Source organism: Mustela lutreola, chromosome 1 (assembly GCF_030435805.1).
Source record: "Mustela lutreola isolate mMusLut2 chromosome 1, mMusLut2.pri, whole genome shotgun sequence".
Taxonomy (NCBI): domain Eukaryota; kingdom Metazoa; phylum Chordata; class Mammalia; order Carnivora; family Mustelidae; genus Mustela; species Mustela lutreola.
The window spans coordinates 37056939-37069462 of record NC_081290.1 but is presented as its reverse complement, the minus strand read 5'-3'; the positions used below and the strand labels follow the sequence as shown (position 1 = coordinate 37069462).

The 12524-nt window shown below is 48.5% G+C and overlaps 1 protein-coding gene across 1 annotated transcript in view; it reads right to left on the bottom strand.

The window, feature by feature from the left end:
* Positions 1-5880: 5880 nt before the first annotated feature.
* The window catches only part of RELL1 (RELT like 1), a 63195-nt gene continuing 56551 nt past the window's right edge, over positions 5881-12524 (bottom strand). The window contains exon 7 of the mRNA XM_059163767.1: positions 5881-7994. The gene's annotated coding sequence lies outside the window, so the exon portion shown is untranslated. The remainder of the gene's footprint in view (positions 7995-12524) is intronic.

The following is a 12524-nucleotide window of genomic DNA, read 5'->3' as shown; positions in this document are numbered from 1 at the left end:
GCGCCCGCACGTGTGCACCTGCCCACATTCAAGCGGGAGGAGGGGCAGAGACAGGGAGAGGGGCAGGGGGAGAAGCAGACCCCCGCTGAGGGTGGAGCCCGATGCAGGGCTGATCCCACCACCCTGAGACCATGACCAGAGCCCAGACCAAGAGCCGGATGCTTAAACCACTGAGCCACCCCCGTCCTGGAAATCAAGTTCTTTTTTAAACTCACTGGGTTGACTCTACTACATTCCTGTCTTATCAGGAGAGTGGTAAGATTAAATGACAACCTGAATAAGCACAGGGAGAACAATTATCTCGTCCTTGTCCTTATCTTGTCTGTCTGTGGCCGTTCAGTGTCAGGGCTGAGCGATTGGTTTTTAACTTCAAGCATCTAACCTGGGTGCCAAGAGACCTTCAGGGCTGGTGCGTATTACAACTCCCCCCTTCTACCCAGTCCGCCTACCCTACCCCCTGCCCCCACCCCGAGTTCGTCTTCAAATGGTAAGCAAAGTGAATATGACAGAAACATCAAGAACGGACTCTCAAACGGCTACTTTCCTCATTCTACCACTTACTTCCCTGAACAGGGTCTGAACTTGGCCTGTCTGAGGTCTCCCTGGCCGTACCCAGCCCTGGGCTAAGGGCACGACACCCCTATGCTCACACAACCCTCGCAAGCCCCGTCAAAGCCACGGTCCCTTCACTCTAGCGTGAGAAGATTGAGGTCCCATGAACATAAGGTCACAGACCCCGGAGGCACCCAAAGCCCCAATTTGTGCTCTTCTGGGCGGTTATCCTAAAGCAATCAAGGGGAAAGGGTGTCCGAGGGCATTCCAGAAGAAACACAGCGAGTGCCGGCCAGGCCACCCTACCCATGTGACTCTGTCACTCCTCTTACTCCTATTTTTCTGTAAGTGCATTAGTCACGGGGTTTTGTTGTCTTTATTGTTGCGATAGAAACTCAACCCAAACGTGGTAAGACAAAAGAGGAACGTCCTTGGAACGTTCATAAAACTCAGAAGGGCAGCTGGTCCTCAGGGACGACGGAAGCTGAGGCTTGAAAGCGAGGAGGACGGCCTGTCTCCCCGCTGGGTCCGCGAACATGGCACAGCCGGGAAGTTTCTTCTTTCCTCAGAGCAGTCTCCACACAGCGGCGAGCATGGCCTCCACAGGACCCTGAGCCTCTAGCTGTAGCCCCTTTCTCCAGCGCCCGCGGGCACACATCCCAAAGGGGCTGCCTTTGGCCAGGTCACAGAGAGGTGTCCCTTGGCCACTTTGGTCCCGCCCAGCTGCAGTCCCGGGATCCAGGCACAGGGCTCGGCACTAGGAGGGAGGTGAAGAATTCTCCAAAGGAGGAGGCGTCATTCCCAGAAGGAAGAGGTGCTGGGCTGACGGGGGCCTCAGCTGCCCCTGCACAGTCCGCCTCTTCGCCCTCAGATTTTTTTTCCTCCCCCTGTGCTTCTGCCTCCTCAAAACCTGGACCCTTCCCTATCCTGTGGCCCTTTGGGAGGCGTTGAATTCTAACTGTGGGTCACCTTCAGAGCCAGACACGTATGGGCTTAGCCCCACTCTTGGACAACACTGTGTACCGGACCACTTAGCAGGCCACGCTGAGCAGCTGTGGTGGGACAGGTGCACACAGACCCTTTGCCAGGTCACCACGTGTGGCCGCTTACAATGGCAGCACCTTCAGTCCGGGGAGACGGGCAGTCGAAGGCAGGCACCATGACCTTGCATGCTTTTTGTACCCCTTTAACTGCCCTGTGAGGGATCATTTTATAGATGAGGATGTTGTGGCTCAGAACGGTTAGGTAATTTTCCCAATATCGCACAGCAGTGAGTGGCAGAGCCGAGATTCAAACTCAAGAGAGAAAAGCCTGGGCTACTTTCCCAGAACCACACTGCTTCAAGTCACACCACTCCCATGACAGGCCTCGGGGCGTGGGGTTTCCTCCAGCCTGGCCCTCAGTCACTCCCACCAGCCCACAAGCTAGCACCTGCAGGGACACGAGCTCCCAGGTACGAAACCAGTTTCTGATGAGAAAGAAAATAAAGACAAATTGACAGAGTCAGGAAATGGGTGAGGAAAACCCAAACTTGCATTTTTTATTCCCATAAAAGAGCTCATGATAGTCTTTCATTCTTAAAGGTAGACTTTTGTTTATTTATTCATTCAGCAAATAATCACAAATGCCTTCTCTGTGCCGGGCCTTGCAAAAAGACCAGCAAATGACCTTAGAAGCCACGCTCCCTGCAGTTTTCCCATTTGGCCAGCAGAGGGGGCGAGTGCCAGCTCTGGGCAAGGCTGAAAACCAAGCCGGTCTGGGGACATTCCCTGATCCCTGTGTTCCCAGCTGGGCTGCTCCAAAATGCCCCAGACAAAGAAGTCCCAGGTGTCCTTCCAGGTCTTTGGAGTGAAAATTATGCCCCCCACCCCACCCCGGGAAGATCTAAGACCAGTCCCGAAGAACGGATCTGAGAGCTGCAAAGGAAGCTCTGGGTAGAAACACCCTATTCCACAAAGGGTCAGGGGAGCCAGAAACAGGCAAGGACCTCAGGTGCACAACAGTCCTCTTTGACCACAGCCAAGCCCTCAGTGACCAGGACTGAATCGTGGGACCCCGGCTCCTAGCCTCTACCATTCTGCTGTCCTCAATGGGAGAGAAGGAAGGGTTTCCGCACCTTTTTTGCTATACCAGGGGAAGGCAGACAATGCCGCAGATATCAGGACTGATTTGAGAAGGAAAGGCAGGAGCATACAGGGCCACGGACAGTCGGCAAATTCCCTTGGGACCAGTCGGGACCAGGAGAGAGCGGAGCTAATTGTTCAAGCTGACGCTGCAAGGTCGGTGCTGTGTCTCCCCGAAGAACAGAATGGCCATGGTACGACCGGCCCACAGCTCACTGCTCCCCTAAAGGCTGACAGAGACACGAAAGCCACGTGGCTCAGTCCCATCCACTCCACAGTGCACTTATGCTAGAAGAGCAAGAGGCTGACCAATGAGGGGCAGCTGGGTGGTTCCGTCAGTTAAGCCTCCAACTCTTGATTTCCACCTGGATCATGATCTCATGGTTGTGGATTGGAGCCCTGCATCAGGCTCCACGCTCGGCACAGAGTCTGCTTCAGATTCTCTCTCCTTCTGCCTCTCCCCACACCATTCTCTCTCTCTCTCTCTCTCTCTCTCTCAAAAAAAAAAAAATAATAATAATAAGAATAATAAATGAACAAATAATAAATAAATAATAAAAATTGGCTGATCAATTAAAAGCAAACCCATCACCCCAAGTGACCCCTTCTGACTATAAAATAAGGAACTTGGGGGGAATTTGTAACATCCTCCTAGGGCATACATTCTGGATTTCTTGGTTTTCACAAACTGAAATTATAGTCAGCTTTTCCACTTCCTCAACATGAGCCATCCTTGGTCATCTTATTTTTCAAGGCAACAACAAAATCCCATGAAAACTCAAAATCCAAACCCAAGGAGTTGCATACAAATTTTGAAAGTTCTATCCGGGACCTAAAGGAGAGATGGCGTCAGACGACGACAAATGACTCTGTGTTAAAACGGAATCACATCACTCACTGAGGGGTGGGAGCGAAGGAGCTGACCCAAGTCCCGAGCACGTAGGGTGTTTGCCAGCTACCGTAGGGTTAAAAAACTAAATGAACTGTACACACACACACACGCCGAGCTCTCGCTGGTACACTTGTTTCCCCCAGGGCTCTATAGTCAAATGTACTTTATATTGTCAGTTAAGACTGAACGATGTAAAAATATTTTAGACAATAAGAACCAGGTTTTCTCCCTGTAGGAGAAAAGTTATAAATGAGGAAGACAGAAGTTTGGGATGAGCTCTCTGGAGCTAGACTCATCAGAGAACCAGTCCCAGCTCAGGCCTGTTCTAAAGACAGAGAAAGGAACCGACGTGTGTGTGTGCACACACATGGGCTGGCAGTGTGTGTGTGTGTGTGTGTGTACGCATAGAAGCCTAGGAGCAGTACACCCTTGCTCCCATACCTTCTGTCCTGAGCTTTATTCCTAAACCCAATTCTACAGTAAAAAGGAACCATGGTTCCTTGGTTAGTGGCCAGTTCTAGGGCAGAGGTGAGGAAAATACAAGATGGCGGGATGAGCCTGGAGAATCTTGAGTACCACGAAGTGAGGATGAGTCAAATGGGGAAAAGAAAAGGAAGGGATGAGGAGAGGAAGGGAGGGAGGGAAAGAAGTAGGGGTGAGGGAGGAGGGAGGAGGGAAAGCAGGAAGAAAAGAAGGAGGGAGGGACAGAAGGAAAGAGGGGACAGAGGGAGAATAAAGGTCATGGAGCCCTATCAAAAGAACACGGACACCAACATGAAAGAGCCCCCTTCCCCCCCCAAGTCATAGCTGTTGCAGGCAAGACCCACCAGTGGATGGTGTCACGGGTTCAACTGAGTTGCCTAAAAAGAAGTGTTGAAGTCCCGACTCCTGGTTCCTGTGAACGGGGTCTCATTTGAAACTGGGGTGTGTGCAAATGTAATGAAGTGACAGTGAAGCATACAGGACTCAAGCAGGCCCTAAATCCAATGACCAGCGCCCTCAGGGGAAGGGGAGAGAAAGGCACGCACACAGGAAAGACAGACGTGGAAAGACAGAGACAGAGGAGGGAGTGAAGCAGCCACAAAGCAGGGGCCGCCAAGGGTGGCCAGCGGCTTGGAGCGAGGCAAGGAACACATTCTCCCTTGGGGACTTCGGAAGCAATCAGCCCCACAGACACCTGTGGTACAGCCTCCTGGCCCCCTAAACGTGAAAGAATACATTCCTGTGGTTTGAGGCCACCCAGTGGGTGGTAATTTGTTACACAAGCCCTAAGAAATGAACACAGATGCTAAAATTAATAGGCGAAAGCTTAAGCGGAAACAGGATACTTGCCTAATCTCAAAGGATCTCCTCTCCAAGGTTCACCGCAAAGGGAAAGACCAAAGTGAAAGCTGGTGGCACGGCCGTGACCAAAGATCAAGACACCCGTGATAGGTATGGACATGACGTTCCCCTGCTAGGAGGCAACGGGAAGGGCACATGGCCTCTGCGGATCTGGTCCGTAACACAAATCCCCCAACAAGTCAGGAGAAGGAGCTGGCAGACTGAAGTTGAAGGGCATTCTACAAAACTACAGAAGGCTGCACTGTCAATCATGGGATCATGCGCCCCGAGAAAAAGAGGCGGGACCATCACAGCTCAGAGGCCAGACAACTACCTGCGACGGGTGATCCTAGGACATGATCAGGACAACTGGCGGGTTCCGAACACAGCGCTGGCTTCATTGGTAGTTGGGTACCAGGGCTTCACGTCTTCGTTTTGATCACTGGTCTGCAGTGACGAGAGACGTTAACACGAAGGGAGCTGGGGTGAAGGGCACACAAATCTCTTTGTACCGAACCTGCAACTCTTCTGCACATTCAGAGTAATCTCCGAATTGTAAACATAATTATCAGGGGGTGGGGAGTGCTGTGGGGGGAGGGGAAGCGGGAATTGACATCCGGTAGGGAGAGTCAGCCAAATCCGCCCTGGTACATTCAGACCTAAGAAACCAAGCACGGGGGTGCCTGGGTGGCTCAGTGGGTTAAGCCTCTGCCTTCGGCTCAGGTCATGATCTCAGGGTTCTGGGATCGAGCCCCACATCGGGCTCTTTGCTCAGCAGGGAGCCTGCTTCTCTCTCTTTCTGTCTCTGTCTCTCTCTGCCTGCCTCTCTGCCTGCTTGTGGTCTCTCTCTGTGTCAAATAAATAAAATCTTTAAAAAAAAAAAAAAAAAAAAACAGGCACGGGAATATGAGGCCCAAGAGGAATTGTGACCCCACAATCCCATTTTCAGTGGACAAGACATCGACAGGGTGAATCGCTCAACAACAGCACTTTTAACGCGTTTAACATTTTTATTTTTAACTCTGCTTTGGTAGTACAAAAGTCGTAAAAGTACAAACCAGACAGTTAAAAATACATCTGACACTCAAAACGGTGAAAAATTTTCCTTTACAAATGTTTACATCAAGGCGGCAGCCAGCTCACTCAGGACACCGGAAGTCGGCCCATCTGTAGTGTTTTGTAGAGTAAGTTTGTTGTGGACCCCCAGTCCTTCCACAGAAGGAAGAAAACCCAAGCCCTGTAAACATCAGTTGCTTTGGGAACACTTAAGAATCCTTATGAGTAAAAAGCTTATGTGTTAAAACATTGAATGCTTAACTTTTGGCATGTTTGAAAGCCAGCAAGACGAAACCTGCTCAAGTATTAGAAAATATTTAAAACGTACTCTCGGTATAAACACAATTTTAAATATTTTTGAGTATTCTCTTGCCTGTTGTATTGCTATAAAAAAGTGCTCTGACCTGAATAAAATTAAAAAATAATTAAAGCTGAAGAATATCTTACATTTTTGTCCCTCACCATTCGAGGACATTGTATTTTCAAGCCCAAAGTGATGCTTTAAAAACAAAAAACTAAAACTATTGGTCTAGACAGCACATATAGTATTTACACTAATACACACCCCCAAAATGCTTCTATTGCTCCTTTCTGGACTTCAGTGGAATCTCTCTCCATACCATTCTCTGCGTGGATGTATGAACACACACACACACACACACACACACACACACACACACACACAGAGCTCTTATCACTTGTCAGAAAAAATTTATGTGAAACAGAACCTACCATCCATTTCAAAGGCTGGAAATTTGTAGTTTGATGCCAGAAACAGAATGGAATGAATAAATTTACAGTAACTACTTGAAATGATATTTTTATGGAAATCCTCTTTGGCAGTGAAATGAGAAAGATGCTCTTTCTCTCCAAGATAACATTAGTGCCCCAAGGCACCACACCAACACTGACAGGATGGGGGGGGCGGGGTGGGGTGGGGAGGGGTTGGAGACCCTCCTGTAACTGGATCCTCCCAGCCCCAGGGGCCCACAAGGGTCAGAGCTGTACCACTATCTCTGCTTCTTGCGGGGAGCGGGGGGGGGGGGGGGGGGTTCATATACAGCATAGCTAAACAAGTAAGTACATAAAAGTGGGGCTTTACAGGCTTCCAAGGGAACCATAACCGTCCAGGATCTTTTCAATAAGGAGCCTCAGTTACAAGACATGAAGTAGGAAGTGCCCTCTGAAACAGCCGAGGAAGGTAGGGGCCCATTTTACATCAGAAAATGGGTGTGTCTGTTTTGTCAAAACAGGCATTTTGTTGTTTTATTTTGGTTTTAGTCACTTTAAACTACTGTCCCCCTTTATTCAATGGACTAAGTAAGAATCGCTTAGCGCAAGTTACAAAAAAATAAAATAAAATACTCTCAGTATCTTCTTGGTGACAGAGGAGTGGCACAGTGGTGGCGAGTTAATGTTGATGTCTTGGTCCAAGGCTCAAAAGTCTGGCATCTGGTTCCATCTGACGCCCTGACCTCTCGGGGGCCAATTTCTCGGGGCTAAACCACAGTCTCTGCAAGGACTTTTTACCACTGAAGTTTCACTTTATCTTCTGTAACAGTTAAACTGCAAGAGAATCTTCTTGCAACTAGTTGCATAATGAGACCTATGGGTTGGGAGAACAGAGGTGTCCACGTGCGCGTGCATGTGCATACACACTCACACACCAACACCCCCAGCATCCGCACGGATTGCACATCAAGAGTTCCCTGCGAAGACTGATCCCTCTGGAAGAATTACCAGTGGTGCCACGGCCAGAGATGGGGGACTGGGAGGTCTGTCTGGTGGTTGGGGAAAACTGAAATATGGGCCCTTTTCTTCACTGGAAAGGTACTAAGTTTTCCATCAGACTTTTTAACCCAAAACGTGTTTCCAAGCAAACTGAATTCTGTACCAAACATAGCGCAAATATTCCCTTTTAGCTTTTATCCCCACGTCTGTCTGCAGACTCCGCAATAGAAACTGTATAAAAATTTTTAAAAATGCCGCACGCAACTTCTTATCTTGGAAGTCTACGGCATCTTTGAACTCTTCCGATAAAGTCACCCCTGCAAAAGAAAACACAAAGGTAAAACTTTCCAGAAGGTAAGCATCACATCATATGTTAACCTGCGCGGATATTTAAAAACCCAGAGGACCTGTACCCCTTCCTTGCCTCATCTCACCGCACCCCCCTGTGTTCCTTCCCCATCACACCTTTCTTCTAGAATTCAGCCTAAAGAAATGCAAGTACCACAATTTCAAAAGGACCCCATTACCAAGGTTTTATAAATCAAGAAAGAAGAGAATTGGAGAGCCACAATGGAAATAAAGGTATCAGTCCATTTCCGCAGGAGTTTCTAAAGGGACCCACTCTCTGAGCCTGCTCCCCTGATTCACGTGTCCCTCCGTCCCGGGAATGTGTTCTTTAACTCCCCGGCCACCTTCTGCCAAGTAAGGAGCAGGAGGGTGAGTGTGCTCAGGCACAGTTTAAGTTCTGTGGGTCAGATAACGTGTCTTCCCCAAGCCACACCGGCTGGTTAACTCCGGGTCTCCACAGTGTGCACGAGCTCGGCTGGGATCTCGAGGGCAACTAGGAGCGCAGTGACTCGAGATGCCCGATCTCAGGTGTCCGCTGTAACTCAAGGACGGTGCCGTGTGTTCCAGTTCTAACAGCTGGCCCCTGTCACCGTCTATACTCTCATCACAAATGAAGGCCCTGGTAAACTTGGAAAACAGCTTTTTATTTTCCAAAGCTGTTTTTGATTGGTGGTGGTGGTGTTTTTTTGTTTGTTTTTGTTTTTTAACAAATGAGTCATCTAAGAGACAGACCGCTGTGTACCCATTTATGGTCCTGTTTGGAAGCCGGGGATCACTGAGGACAGGACTCACACCACGCGGGCCGCCCTGCACCAGGTTAAGGAATGAAGCACTTTCCCGTCTGCCAACAAATGCTCAACAAAACTGCACCCCGCTGTGTTCCTTCCCCATCAAACTGGCTTGAAGCCAGTTTGCCAGAATAGGAAAAGCAACAAGTCAGCGAGATATCTTGATTGATGTATTACTTTGTAGTTATTTTACAGCTCCTTCTTCAAGATCTAGAGTGTAACAGTATCCGTTCTATCCTTTTCTGTCATTCCATCCTTCAGCATGTTCAAGATAGGAGAGAGAGAGGAAGAGAACGAAAAAGAGAGGGAGAGAGAGAGAAAGAGAGAGATTACCCAAACTAAAAGGTTTGGGTAAAGGATCCTTATCTGCTTCACTGAAAAGGGAATAAAACACTGTTCCCTAAAATAGCAGGCGTGGAGTCTTTCATTACGAGTGGAGACACTGATTCTTAGCCCTGCCCTGCTACAGCCTAGCACGGCCGCAGCTCAGACTTGTACTGTAGCGCGGGCCACGAGCAAGTCTCGGAACAGTTTCATTTGAGAGTGGATGAGTATGAAAGATGCCAGCGGGGGCAAAAGGGAGAAAAGCCAGAGGCGGAGAAACAGAAAAATGGTCCTGAAAGACAAAACAGTGAAAAGAAGAGGAGTGAATTTTCAAAGCCAAACTTCAAACTAGGCCATTATCTGCAAAATAGGTGTTCAACTATTTTTGTATCTCCTCCTTTTATCATCTGCTCCCTTAGACCTAGATTTTTTGGCATCAAAGAAAACAGGAAGGTCAAGGGCGAGGAATGTCAGGCCTAGAATGTCATGTTCCGTCTCAGCCGGAGTTTTTGACCCAACGGAGGAGACCTTCCCCTTTAGAGTTCTTTGCACAGATTTAACCGACTTTAAAGAACGGGCAAGACAGAGGGCTGGGCTAAGGAAGGATCTGGAGCCAGAGGCCTGGATTCTAATCCAGACCCCATGACTAGCTGTTGAACCCGGGCCCGCCCCGGAGCATTTCCTCAAAAGGGTGCTGGTTTTACAAAAGGGGATCTACAGACAGTGCTTGACACGGGGCCAGCTGTCAGGAGGCTCCCAAAGTCATTACCATCATCCAATGGCCCTAAACCATTACAGCGGCATTAACAGCTGCCTCCTACGGCGGATTTAAAACTTCACTGTGCGCAGTTTGAGGAAGTAAAAAATACAAATACGGCTTCACATCCTCACCCTTAACACCAGACACTAACCAGAAAACAGAAAGTTAACCTTTCTAAAAATCCTATTAAAACCACCCAGCAGCACCAGCGTGCGGTTCTGGGCTCTCCCTCTTCAAAAACACCTGCTTATCAGAAGGCAGCACTTTACCAGCAGAGCAGCTATCCATTTCCAGGTAAATACCTCTTTTATCAGAATGACAACCTAGGGGGAAGACACCACAGACTCCGCGGCTTGTGAATTTCCAGCCGTGACCTTACGGCTGGGGCTGCGTTCACAGGTGGAGTTCCACAGTGTTCAGTTTCTCCTCGGTGCATCCAACAGCTGTGACTATAGCCCTAATGATAAACACATACTTGTAAATGGTGTTTCTTTAACCCACCACATTAATTATTAAAAGATGCCTTCTTTAAGGTCTTAAAGCAATCAGAAACCATGTGTGGGGGGTATGAATGCCAGAGAGGGCCGGCAGCCGTGCGCAGATGGGGAGAACACCCCCCACCCACCCCTCATTCTCAGTTCCCCTCACCATGGGATCCACCGTATTGAACAAGTCGGACCCCCGCCCTGGAAGACCTCCCCCGCCACCCCCCCGACGGGAGGGAAATCTGGTGACTACAGTCTTACACGTAAAACAAGACTGAGGGCGAGCAATTAAGAACCTCAGAAAAGGTTTATCTGGAGAGAAGGAAGAGGTCACTCTAATTAGAAAAATAAAGCCGTAATGCCATGATTAAATTAGGGTTCCATCAATCAGAGAAAGACAACTATCATATGACCTCCCTAATATGAGGAAGTGGAGATGCAACATGGGGGTTTGCGGGGCAGGAAAAGAAAAAATGAAACAAGATGGGATCGGGAGGGAGACAAACCTAAGTGACTCTTAATCTCACAAAACAAACTGAGGGTTGCAGGGTAGGGGGGTAGTAGGAAGAAGGTGGTTGGGTTGTGGACATTGGGGAGGGTATGGGCTATGATGAATGCTATGAATTGTGTAAACCTGGTGATTCACAGACCTGCACCCCTGGGGCTAATAATACATTATATGTTAATAAAAATTTTTAAAAATAAATAAATAGGGACACCTGGGTGGCTCAGTGGGTTAAGCCTCTGCCTTCAGCTCAGGTCATGATCTCAGGGTCCTGGGATCGAGTCCCACATCGAGCTTTCTTCTCGGCAGGGAGTCTGCTTCCCTCTCTCTCTCCACCTGCCTCTCTGCCTACTTGTGATCTCTCTCTCTGTTAAATAAAAAAATTTAAAAAAATCTTTAAAATAAATAAATAATTAGGGTTCCACAGAAGCCACAATAGAGTATATCAGTGATGAGGACATGTATGTGACTTGTTAAAAAGGATTCTCTAGGAAAAAACTCCCTGGTCCCTTTAAAAAGTAGAAATATGTTTTTTTTAAAAAAAAGAGAAGCCTGAGCAGATTAGCAGACACTGAACGCTAAGACCTCCAAGGACAGGGTGTCAAGGAAGGAAAACACTGTCTGGTTAACAACAACAGTAGCTGACATTTACAGAGTGTTCCCACATGCCAGGCACCGCCACGCTTCACACTCCAGACTCAGGAACACAATCTTTCCAATGACTCCGGGAGTCAAGGACGAGTCCCATTTTTGTACAAAGAAACTGAGGCTTCCAGGTTCAGTCACTTGCCTGAGGCCATACACTTAGTCACCGCAAAGCAGCAAGTCCACAGCCCGCAGTCCGGCCCACTCATTCCCAAACTGCACCGGCGCGCTCGTCACCACAGAGACGTCCCCAGCATCACCGAGCATCCCCCACCTGTGCGGTGGCAACAGCAGAAGAGAAATGCAGAAATAGAAACCCTGGCAGGGCCACTCCCTAGGGAAGTGGTCCTTGTGGCTACACAGGAGCAGAGAAATGATGCTGAAAACCCATCTCCTCCAAGGGACTCAGGTCCTAAGATGCAAAGTGCACCTAGAATGACATGTCATGACACGGAATAGATCCAAGGCTACAGAGTCACACAGCTAGATTAAGAATGTTCTAGAACACATTTAAAGGAACTAGAGTGGGAAAGTTGTTCATAGGAACAAGAGTTAAGATCAGGACAGTAATAGTCCTACTCAAAGGCCTAGGCAACAAGTATGTGATCTTTCACGAGTAATCTGTGATCCCTTGAGACTCGAACTTCTTCTTCTTCTTTTTTTTTTTTTTAAATATTTTATTTATTTATTTGACAGAGATCACAAGTAGGCAGAGAGGCAGGCAGAGAGTCTCTCTCTCTCATGGCTCGATGCGGGGCTCGATCCCAGGACCCTGGGATCATGACCTGAGCTGAAGGCAGAGGCTTTAACCCACTGAGCCACCCAGGTGCCTCGAGACTCGAACTTCTTAATTAGAGGGTTATCTTCTACCAGGCTCTAACTGAATGCTCTATGGTCACGTGCGCACAGGTTCTAGCTGCTGAAAATGTGGGTGGCATCTTTGCAGACACAGATTAATGGAAAGATACCAGAAGGTAGTTGGTGTTCACAGT